The sequence below is a fragment of the Bos taurus genome, chromosome 1 (genome assembly GCF_002263795.3).
Source record: "Bos taurus isolate L1 Dominette 01449 registration number 42190680 breed Hereford chromosome 1, ARS-UCD2.0, whole genome shotgun sequence".
In the NCBI taxonomy this organism is placed as follows: Eukaryota; Metazoa; Chordata; class Mammalia; order Artiodactyla; family Bovidae; genus Bos; species Bos taurus.
In genome coordinates this window covers 4,495,942-4,507,904 of record NC_037328.1, presented here as the reverse complement: position 1 = coordinate 4,507,904, position 11,963 = coordinate 4,495,942, and the positions used below count along the sequence as shown (strand labels likewise).

Sequence of the window (11,963 nt, the reverse complement as noted above, 5' to 3'; positions counted from 1 at the left end):
ATTGCAGGTAGTTTCTGAGAAAATACAGAGTCGGTATCACTTTAGAAATGTCTTAGGGGATAGATTTTCCTGGAGGAGGAAATGGCAACCCACTCCAGTATTCTTGCCTGGAAAATCCCATGGACAGAGGAGCCTGACAGGCTACACTCTATGGGGTCACAGAGTCAGACACGACTGAACATGCATGCCAAAAAAAGGGAGATCGATTTTATGAAAATGGTTGTTTTACCTTCCTTTTAATGAGAAGTATTTTCCCAGTTTTGGTCTAAACTTTCTATGTTTTAAAAGAAAGTCGCTCTTTTCGTGCCTAGCGCAGCCATGACTCAGGGTCCCAAGAAGCGTGTAGCAGCTCCAAAACGTTGGATGCTGGACAAAGTGACTGGTGTGTTTGTTCCTCGTCCATCTACGTGGCCCCAGAAGCTGAGGGAATGTTTCCCCCTAATCATTTTCTTAAGGAACAGACTTAAGTATGCCCTAACAGGAGATGAAGTAAAGAAGATTTGCATGCAGTATTTCATTAAGATGGATGGCAAAGTCCACACCGATATAACCTACCCTGCTGGTATTATGGATGTAATCAGCATAGATAAGACTGGAAAGAGTTTTCATTTGATCTACGACACCGAGGGTCGCTTTGCTGTTCATCGTGTTACACCTGAGGAGGCCAAGTGTAAACTGTACAGTGAGAAAGATCTTTGTGGGGACAAAAGGAGTCTCTCATCCAGTGATCCATGATGCTCGCACCATCTGTTACCCTGATCCCCTCCTCAAGGTGAATGACACCATCCAAATTGACTTGGAGACTGGTAAGACTACTGATTTCATCAGATTTGACACTGGTAACCTGTGCATGGTGACTGGAGTTGCTAACCTGGGAAGAACTGGTGTGATTACCAATCCAGGTTCCTTTAACGTAGTTCATGTGAAAGACGTGAATGGCAACAGCTTTGCCACACGGCTCTCGAACATCTTCCTTATTGGCACAGGCAACAAAGCATGTATCTCCCTTCCCTGTGGAAAGGGTATTCTACTTGCCACTGCTGAGGAGAGAGACCAGAGACTGGCAGCCGAACAGAGCAGGGGATAAAATGATCTCTATGTGATGTGATTGGAAAAGTCTTTGTACCTAATTAAAGATAATTCCAAGTGATTAATAAAAAAAAAAAAGAAAAAGAAACTCAACTACTAAAGTTAGAAATGGGTGTGGTGGCCTCTTAAGAAAAAGGCATACAATTTGATTAAAATTTCAGCTCTTCTGATAGTTCTTAGCTCCGGTTAACTAACATTCAAGAATAAATTGATTTTTTTTCTGTTGTGTCATTTAAAACTGCCAGTGTTATCCATTCCAAGGTTTACCTTTATTATCAGCCCCCTCTGCCATCACCCAAAATTAAATTGCTGGCTTTCCTCAAAATGTTCTTATTTTTGATCAGATAAAATTTGCCTTCTTTGTAGTTTCACGATGAATAGGGTGTACATGGGATTTGGGCTTCGTGTTGATTGAAAGTATAGCTCTCTAGCAACAAGGATCTTGCTGGCTGACTTCTGTTTCATGTAAACACAAGCAGAACAGAAAGAAAAATGTGTTACACACTTGTATGTGTTAGCTCAGGCTACCATAACACAGTAACAGGAGTTGGATGGTTTAAACAACAGACTGATTTCTCATAGTTCTGAAATCGGTAAAGTCCACGATCAAGGTGCTGGCTGATTTGGTTCTTGATCAAGGCTTTGCTGCTAGAGTGTAGATAGGTGTATTCTCATTATGTCCTCACATTGAAGGGAGAGAGGGAGAGAGAGAAAGGGAGAGAGAGGAAGAGAGAAATAGAGAGGAGGGAGAGAGAATGGAAGAGGGAAAGAGAAAGAGAAGTAAAGGGAGAAAGGAGAAGAAGCAAGCGAGCTCCCTGGTCTTTATAAGGGCACTAATTCCATGATGGGGGCTCCATCCTCATGACCTAATTAGTTCCAAAGTCCTCACCTTCTAATACCATCGCATTGGAGATTAGGGCTTCAACATATGAATTCTAGGGGGAGCAGGAATCAGTCCATAGTGCTGTAGAGAAACTCAGCTTCTCTGCAGCAAATCCTCAAATGGGATTGTTCTTGCTTGCTTTGGAGACAAAACATAAACAATTAATTATTCCAAAGCTGGCTGAACAGTAGAGGAACTTAATAGAATTTCAATCAATGACTTTTGAAAACAAAGTAGTCTTAGGACTCCCCTGGTTCAAGGATGATTTGAAGAAGGAATAACTTGTGAATGCTTGTAAAATCTCATTTCAATAAATTTGAGAGAGATGGAAGTGGCATTGCTACATTCCAATTATATTTAAATGAAATGATATTAGAGCACAGAGGTGGTGTTACTGGGTTGAATTTGGTTTATCTAAATAAAGCCGGCATTGTTTTTATGTCCTGGTTTTTCCGTTTCTTCTTCATTTTCATCTCCTTTCCTCTGCACCATGTTAAGGTACCTGCCTTGGAGATATTCTTTCCCTGACCTCTAGTTCTGACAATTTCCTCATTCTCATTTCTTTTCAACCTCCTTTACTCCTCTGGGTCCCTAATATAACAATATTGATACAGTAGAAAGCACTAATTCTGAGCCATAACCATGTTTTCATTAAGCAGATCCACTGCTATGTGGACAGGGACTTGTGAACACATCTGTTCTACAGGATTTTTCATTTGAAATAATTTTCTGAAACCACATCAGCAAAGTACTACTATGATAAACTATCCCCAAAGACATGGATGTAGTTTTGCTAATCACAACTCTAAATTAAAATGGTATGTAATCATGGGATTCTACCTGTATTTATTCGTTCTCATGCATTTATGAAGGTAAACTCTGAGCTAGTGTTATTTGGATGTGGATTTCATGTTTTGTCCTCACCTAATCATTGAACTGGGCCTTTATGGAGTTGCTGGATTTCTTGACATTACATGGCAAGGCTATTAGCCTTGGTTAGAAGGAAAATTTGTGGAAAAACACACTACTTTATGCTAAATTAGCTATTAACTGCTTCTTCAAAAATTGTACCCAGTTTCTCCTGTGGTAAACTTATGATGGAGTTCATAAGATCCAAGAGGCTGAATGATATCATTCTAATAGTCTGCCATTGGTTGGCTTGATTGAAGAGGTTAATATTAGTCCTTGAATAATACTCCTTGCTTCTTTTCCAAAGTCTTATAAAGTGCAACTGAGACTACAGGCACAATGCAGCTGTCTCTCTAATCTTGAATTTCAGACGAGTAATACCCAAAAGCAGGGGTCCCCAAACCCCCAGGCCATGGACTCTTACATGTCTGTAGCTTGTGTTTTTTTTTAACTTTATTTTATTTTTTAACTTTACAATATTGTATTGGTTTTGCCATATATCGAAATGAATCTGCCACCAAGCTGCACAGCAGGATGTGAGCAGCAGGCAAGTGAGTGAAGTTTCACCTGTATTTACAGCCACTCCCCATCACTTGCATTGTCACGTGAGCTCTGCCACCTGTCAGATCAACAAGGATATGAGAAATGCAATGTGCCAGAATCACACCAAAACCATCACATACACACCCTGGGTCCATGGAAAAATTGTCTTCCACAAAATAGGTTCCTGGTGCCAAAACTGCCCAAAGCGGATTGCAGCATTTTATATCTGCCTGTAGCTAGCTCCAGGATGGTTTCCTATGAAGAGAAACTTGGCTCTAGGTGGGCAGTCACTGAAATCGCTGGGATGGATGTTAGCCATGTTAGTTTAGCACAGTGACTCTTAAGTGGGGTTATTTTATCCCTCTTCTGCACTGCAACCAAGGGCATTTGGTGACGTGTAGAGACATTCTGGTGGCTAGAACTTGGGGGAGGTGGTGTATCCAGTGAGCAGAGGCCACAGATGGTGCTCAACATGTGACAATGCCCAGGACAGTCCCACACAACACAGAATGATCTGACCCCAAATGCTAATAGTGCTGAGACTGAGAAACCCTGGTTTCAGTAAGGAGCATGTTTGGACCTTAGCAGTTAAAAGGCGGAAGGAGGATGGCAGCCCAAACTATGGACTATAATGCAGCTACCAAACAGTGACTTAGAGCTATGTGTCTCAATTTGTAGAGCTGTTAAAGATGTACTAAGTGGATAAAAGCAAGTTACAAGTGATGATGATAATAATTACTATTATAACCAATCTTTATTGAGAAGTTACTCGGTCATTATATTAAATGCTTTAATTACATCATCCCATTAAATTCTTCCAACAATATGGGGTACACACTGTTATTACTCCTGCCTTTATATACACTGAAACCGAGGCATGGAGAAATTAGGAGAAGTTGCCTAAAATCACACATGTTACAGCCTCCAGACCTCACCTGCATCACACTTCATGTGTGCTGTGTGTGTTAAGTCACTTCAGTCATGTCTGACTCTTTGCGACCCCACCAGGCTCCTCAGTCCATGGGATTCTCCAGGCAAGAATACAGGGGTGGGTTGCCATTTCCTCCTCCAGGGGATCTTCCCGACCCAGGGATCGAACTCACGTCTCTTACATTTCTTGCATTGGCAGGCAGGTTTTTTACCACTCGTGGCACGTGGGAAGCATCACTTCATATATATGCACAAATACAATGATATGATACTAAAGAGTTTAACACAGCAATGGTTTTACCTCGATCCCCTCTCTAACTAGGGATGCTACTCCCCAAAGAAAAGCTCTTTTAATCATTTTTGCTTTAGATCTGTTTAACTTCACAACTCCAGATAATTACTAGACTTAAAAAAATAGAGGCAACTTGTTGATTTGTTTACCTCATGTTTTATTTATCTCATGTAGCTCACTCATACTATGTGATCCCCTCTCTCCCTTCCCTCTCAGCTCTCTTTTTTTTTTTAAAATATATTATCATTCTACTTCTGTTGATCACAGTTGCAACTTCAAATAACAGGGTAGTGCTTTGCTTTTATCATTTCCTAAATTGTATCACCTAGAGCCAGACATCCTGGAATGTGAAGTCAAGCGGGCCTTAGGAAGCATCACTACAAACAAAGCTAGTGGAGGTGATGGAATTCCAGTGGAGCTATTTCAAATCCTCAAAGATGATGCTGTGAAAGTGCAGCCCTCAATACGCCAGCAAATTTGGAAAACTCAGCAGTGGCCACAGGACTGGAAAAGGTCAGTTTTTATTCCAATCCCAAAGAAGGGCAATGCCAAAGAAAGTTCAAACTACAGCACAATTGCATTCATCTCACACGCTAGCAAAGTAATGCTCAAAATTCTCCAAGCCAGGGTTCAACAATACCTGAACCATGAACTTCCAGATGTTCAAGCTGGATTTAGAAAAGGCAGAGGAACCAGAGATCAAATTGCCAACATCTGCTGGATCATCAAAAAAGCAAGAGAGTTCCAGAAAGACATCCATTTCTGATTTATTGACTATGCCAAAGCCTTTGACCATGTGGATCATGACAAACTGCAGAAAATTCTTCAAAAGATGGGAATACCAGACCACCTTACCTACCTCTTGAGAAATCTGTATGCAGGTCAGGAAGCAACAGTTAAAACAGTTAGAACTGGACATGGAACAATATACTGGTTTCAAATCGGGAAAGAAATACGTCAAGGCTGTATATTGTCACCCTGCTTATTTAACTTATATGCAGAGTACATCATGAGAAATGCTGGCCTGGATGAAGCACAAGCTGGAATGAAGATTAGCAGCAGAAATATCAATAACCTCAGATATGCAGATGACACCACCCTTATGGCAGAAAGCAAAGAAGAACTAAAGAGCCTCCTGATAAATAAATAAATAATTTACACGCACACTCTCCTGTGAACGAGGAGAGCAAAAAAGTTAGCTTAAAATTCAACTTTCAGAGAACTAAGATCATGACATCTGGCCCCATCACTTCATGGCAAACAGGAAGTGTTTCATGGGAAACAGTGACAGATTTTATTTTGGGGGGCTCCAAAATGCACATGGTGACTGCAGCCATGAAATTAGAAGATGCTTACTCCTTGGAAGAAAAGTTATGACCAACCTAGACAGCATATTAAAAAGCAGAGACATTACTTTGCTATTACATAGCAAATGACATAGCTATGTCAAAGCTATGGTTTTTCTAGTAGTCATGTATGGGTGTGAGAGTTGGACTACAAAGAAAGCTGAGTGCCAAAGAATTGATGCTTTTGAACTGTGGTGTTGGAGAAGACTCTTGAGAGTCCCTTGGACTGCAAGGAGATCCATCCAGCCCATCCTAAAGGAAATCAGCCCTGAATATTCATTGGAAGGACTGATGCTAAAGCTGAAGCTCCAGTACTTTGGCCACCTGATGCGAAGAACTAACTCATTGGAAAAGATACTAATACTGGGAAAGATTGAGGGCAGGAGGAGAAGGGGATGACAGAGGACGAGATGGTTGGATGGTATCACTGACTCAATGGACATGAATTTGAGTAAACTCCAGAGTTGGTGATGGACAGGGAAGCCTGGCATGCTGCATGGGGTCGCCAAGAGTCGGACGTGACTGAGCGACTAAACTGAACTTAATTGAAAGTGTATCACACCCCCCTCCCTATGTACTCTTTGTTTTTCTCCTCTCCTCTCTTACCATTGCCATAATCTTTAACATTTATGTAGACCTACAAACATCATCAAGTGTTCTGCAGTTGTCTTGCGGTTGATGCAAGAAGTTGAAAACTATCTCCAGGGACTTCCCTGGTAGTCCAGTGGTTAAGAGTCCAACTTGCAATGCAGGGGACATGGGTTCAATCCCTAGTCAGGGAACCAAGATCCTCCATGCAGCAGAGTAACTAAAGCCCACTCGCTGCAACTACAGAGTCCACGTGCTGCAACTGAAGAGCCCGTGGTCTGCAATGAAAGATCTCACATTACACAAGTAGGGCACAGCACAGTCAAACAAATAAATTAACAAATATTTGTTTAAAAAGAACATTAGCCAGAGTTTACACAGCTGTGAAGGTGGGTTATTTCTGGATCACATAGGGACTAGACTGCAATTCCTTCTCTTCAGGACCTATATCTCCAGCCTTGAGTGGAGGTAGGTGATCAAGGTACAAGGGCCAATGAATGCTGTCGTTCTGAGTGAAGACCATACTTGAATCCCCTATTTTCAACCCATTTCTCACCCCTCTTCGCTCTGCACCCAGATCTGCCATCTTCTGGATTCCAAAGAGCCGATCTCCAACTTCTATGTAGTCCTTCACCTACTTAGTGCTTTGAAAAACGTTACTGAAATGTGTATTTTATCTGTTTCTGCTGATATTTTATTTGTTCACATTTTAATTATTTTAATGGATAACAAAGTGTGGCCTCCCAGAGGGAAATTCAGATGTCCTTTTTCTCTATGATTGATGAGCCCAGCACAGTCTCTTTCAACACGTTGGAGAGTCAGTTCCTCAGGGCCCTTTTGATCTTGGAAGAAGCCTCCTTGGAGAGTTGACAACAACACTTCTAAGATTGCTGCTCTCGGCAACCATTAAATGAAAAGCTAGAGTATTCCCTTAAGATAGCTACATATCTCTTCAGAGCACTCCCAGGTGAAGAAAATCTGGCTCTGTACAGGAAGCCTGTGCAGTGAGAGCCTGGGAGTCACTAAGCATCAGTTCTGACCGTGGACCAGCTTCCATTTAACCCATGTCCTGCCTGGGAAGTGGAAGGAAATCTCACCAGGAAAGGACTCCTGAAATCTTTCACCGGTTTAATGCTCAAAAATAGACAGGGAGGAACTTCCCTGTTGGCCCAGTGGGTGAGACTTCACCTTCCAAAGCAGGGGGTGTGGGTTTAGCCCCTGGTCGGGGAGCTGGGATCCCACATGCCTCGCTGCCAAAAAAAAAACAAAAGGTAAAACAGAAGCAACATTGTAACAATGTCAATAAGGACTTTAAAAATGGACAAGTACATACTGCTATATTTAAAACAGATAACCAACACAGATGTATAGAACAGTCTTTTGGACTCTGTGGGAGAGGGAGTAGGGGGATGATTTGGGAGAATGGCATTAAAACATGTATAATATCATATAAGAAATGAATTGCCAGTCTAGGTTTGATGCAGGATACAGGAAGCTTGGGGCTGGTGCACTGGGATGACCCAGAGGGATGGTACGGGGAGGGAGGAGGGAGGGGGGTTCAGGATTGGGAACACGTGTACACCCGTGGCGGATTCATGTTGATGTATGGCAAAACCAATACAATATTGTAAAGTAAAATAAATAAATAAATAATTTTTAAAAAACAAGCAAACAGATAACCAGTAATGACCTGCTGTACAGCACAGGGAACTCTGCTTAACATTGTGTGGCAGCCTGAATGGGAGGGGGTTTGAGGGAGAGTGGATAGACGTGTTTGTATGGCGGAGACCCTTTGCTGTCCACTTGCAACTGCCACACCATCGTTAATGGGTTATCCTCCAGTACAAAATTAAAATTCTGACTTTTTTAAATGGTCCACATCAAAAGCATTAAAAAAAAAATAGACAGGGAGTCTGGAACATTTTGGTGGCGCTCTAAGGAATGAGGTTTGAGAGTTCAGCTGTCCTAAAGTGGATGGTTATGGTCATGAGAAGGGACTTTATCCGGCCAGGAGATGTTTCTGTTCCTCTTCCTCCACTCCTACTTCCAAATAATGGACCATAAGGATTCATAGGTGTTCTGTCATTATTTTCCTGATATCAGCTGGCCTTGAATAAACCCAATTGAATGAATTTACTTTCTATTTAGAAAGATTTTCCCAAAGTCTCCTAGTATATAGGAACTCTCTCTTTCCTACATGAGAGAAATTGACAATGATTCTCTCCATTAGGACATAATTCAGTGAACCAGTGAAGTTGCTCAGCCGTGTCCGACTCTTTGTGATCCCAGGGACTGTAGCCTACCAGACTCCTCCATCCATGGAATTCTCCAGGCAAGAATACTGGAGTGGGTTGCCATTTCCTTCTCCAGGGCATCTTCCTGACCCAGGGATCAAACCCAGGTCTCCTGCATTACAGGCAAACGCTTTACCATCTGAGCCACCAGGGGAGCCACCAGGATATAATGGTGGTTTGTTGTTGTCGCTAAGTCCTGTTCGACTCTTTGTGACCCCGTGGACTGTAGACTGCTAGGTTCCTCCGTCCATGGGGCTCTCCAGGCAAGAATACTGGAGTGGGTTGCCATTTCCTTCTCCAATAATGCTGGTTTACCTACGAGTTTATTTATCTAGACAACACATAGAAAGCTGTCACAAACAAACAAAACCAAACACAGAGAGAAAAACACAAACAGCAGTGAAATTTGCAAACAGAGCACATGGGATATGCCACCTCCTGTGAGGGGTGTGAGTCCTAGGAACAACAGGGAAGGGACCCTTGCTGAGCTAGTGGTGGAGGGCCAACCTCTATCTTGGGGATCTGGGAATCCTCCCAAAAGACAGACAAATATCCAAGGGCCAGGTCTTCATTAGAAACCTCAGCTAGGGAGAGTTTATTACACCTCACACTCTGATCTTGTGCCTGGTTATTGCTTGAAATGCACATCTGGAATATTCTTCCACGCTTGGAACTTTCCAGAGCTGCATTTATGCACCAACCTGTCTCATCTCACTTTCACTCTACATTTTCTCTCTGCTTTGGTTTTGGAACATACTCTCTAGTCACTAAAAATCCCTCTAGTGACAGAGGAGGGGGGCGGGAGAGTAAAAATCTCTTCTTTCAAACTTAGGTTTTGCATCATCTAATTAAAAAATTCCTTATTTTTAAAAATTATTTATCCCATATTCAGGGTCTAAAGTCCTTCTGCTAGGCTCTTAGAAAGGGAATTTTGATAGAGGCTCAGAGCAGATAGCTACCCTAATCTCATTGAACACTCTAAGGGGAGCTTATGAGCTTTAACTCAGATTGAGTCCTGATTCCACTTCTTAATAAGACCAACCTGGCACATTACAAAGCAAAAATTTCCTGACCTGACTACATATCAAAATGGCTTGTGGTATTTTAAAAAACCCAGAATATATCTAAGACCCAGACCTACTGTATCAGAATCTCCAGCCTGGGGGGTCAGGAATCTGCATACTCTCAAATTCCCCCAAATGATTCTGAAATAGCTTCCCTGTGGAGGTGTGTGCAGGTCGCTGTATTAATATATATTAATCCCTGCTAGCAATGTGTTTATAAGTCTTCCAACACCCGGATACATTTGATGAACTTTTGAATTCTGAGGACTGGCTTTACACTTGCAGCACCTAGTACAAAGTGAGTTCTTGTTCTTCATGTTAGTGATAAGATTTTTGTATCTACATCAGTGTTATTGACCCTGGCTGCACATTTGAAAATCACCTGAGGAGCTTTATTTATTTATTTATTTTTTTGCATGCGGGATTTTAGCTCCCTGACCAGGGATTAAACCTGTGTTCACTGCTTTGGAAGAGTACACTCTTAACCATTGGACAGTCAGGGAAATCCCTCAAGGAGCTCTTGAAATGTCTGATGCCCAAGAGCAACCACTAAAGATTCTAAAAGTAGTCTGAGGTGAGGATGGGCATTGGCTATTTTTAACAAACTGCCTGGGCAATTCTCTTGTGCACTTGGGGTTGATAATCACTGCTCTATGCAAAGGCTTAAGAAGTTGATGAATGTCTTGACTTGTGGACACTGTATCAGTCAGCTGTTGCTGTGTAAGACAACTGCAAAAATCCCACAGTAATAAGCATCATCTATTCATGCATCTCTGAGGGAGACTGGGCAGCCCTAATGATTCCGACATGGTTGGCTGAGTGCGGCTTCAGGCCATGGGTTTAGTTTATCTTGGGTTCACGTGACGCTCATTCCTTTGGGACCCGCAGGTTACCTGGGGCAAGTTCTCTTCATGGCAATGATAGAACTGCAAGAAAAGTGAGTGGGAACATGTGATGTCTCTGGAGGCCTAGACTCATTTCATCACACTTTCACTTCCTCTTGTGTTCTACAAGCCAAAGTCAGTCACATGGCCAAGTCCAGCAAGACCAGGCTCTGCAATCTAATAATTTTAAGCTACTTCCCTTGGCTCTGGTGCTCACTGGTGGTGTTTTGAGCAAAAGGATAGTTGAGAATTGCTGTCTCAGGCTGCAATTCCCTTCCAGACTTAAAAACTCCAAGGTAATTTTTATTTCCTCCATCTAGTGAACCTTGTAATTTAAAAATAATCTCCCAAATCACCATCTTTCTGCAGCCATGTATTCACCCTTCTTTTCTAAGAACATTTAGAACATGTTGGGGACTACTCTGGTGGTCCAGTGGCTAAGACTCCACACTCAGTGTAGAGGTTCCAGGTTCAATCCCTGGTTGGGGAACTAGATCCCATAGGTGGTTACTAAGAGTTCACTTGCCACAAGAAAGATCAAAGATTACATGCTGCAACCAAGATCCAGTGCAGCAAAGTAAATAAATATCCAAAAAAGAGCATTTAACATATGGAATCTAGAAAAATGGTACTGATGAGCTTGTCTGCAGGGAAGGATTGGAGGTGCAGATGTAGAATGGAATTATAGATACAACCAAGGAAGGAGAAAGTTGGACAAATTAAGAAAGTAGCATTCTCTTGCATGCTGGTGACCCACCATGAAAGACCATGCTAACCCAGAGACCATGAGCTTGAGAATGCATGATTGTTGCTTTAAGCCTCTGAGTTTGGGGGACCATCCTGTTAATCGGCATTATTGTGGCAAGAGCTGACTAATACCTAAGATGCCTGATTATGTGAGAAGGGCGGAGTTGCTAAAGAATGTGTGTAGTAAGTTCTCATCTAAATATAGATGCATTTGGTTGCACACGTGTGTGCTCCTGTGTGCACGGCAGTCTTTGGATCAGATCTTCATGGTGGTTTTCTAAGGAGATGGGATTTTCAGAAACTGTCACAACTTTCCTTGTTGTAATGTTCTATTGTTTTAAACCAAAAAGCCTATAATGCTTTTGTGATCACACAATAAAGACTGATTTCCTTT

General features: G+C 42.1%; 1 pseudogene; it reads left to right on the top strand.

Annotated features, from left to right (window-relative positions):
- Nucleotides 1-294: 294 nt before the first annotated feature.
- Nucleotides 295-1,087, top strand: LOC525831 (small ribosomal subunit protein eS4-like; annotated as a pseudogene).
- The last annotated feature ends 10,876 nt before the right edge of the window (nucleotides 1,088-11,963 follow it).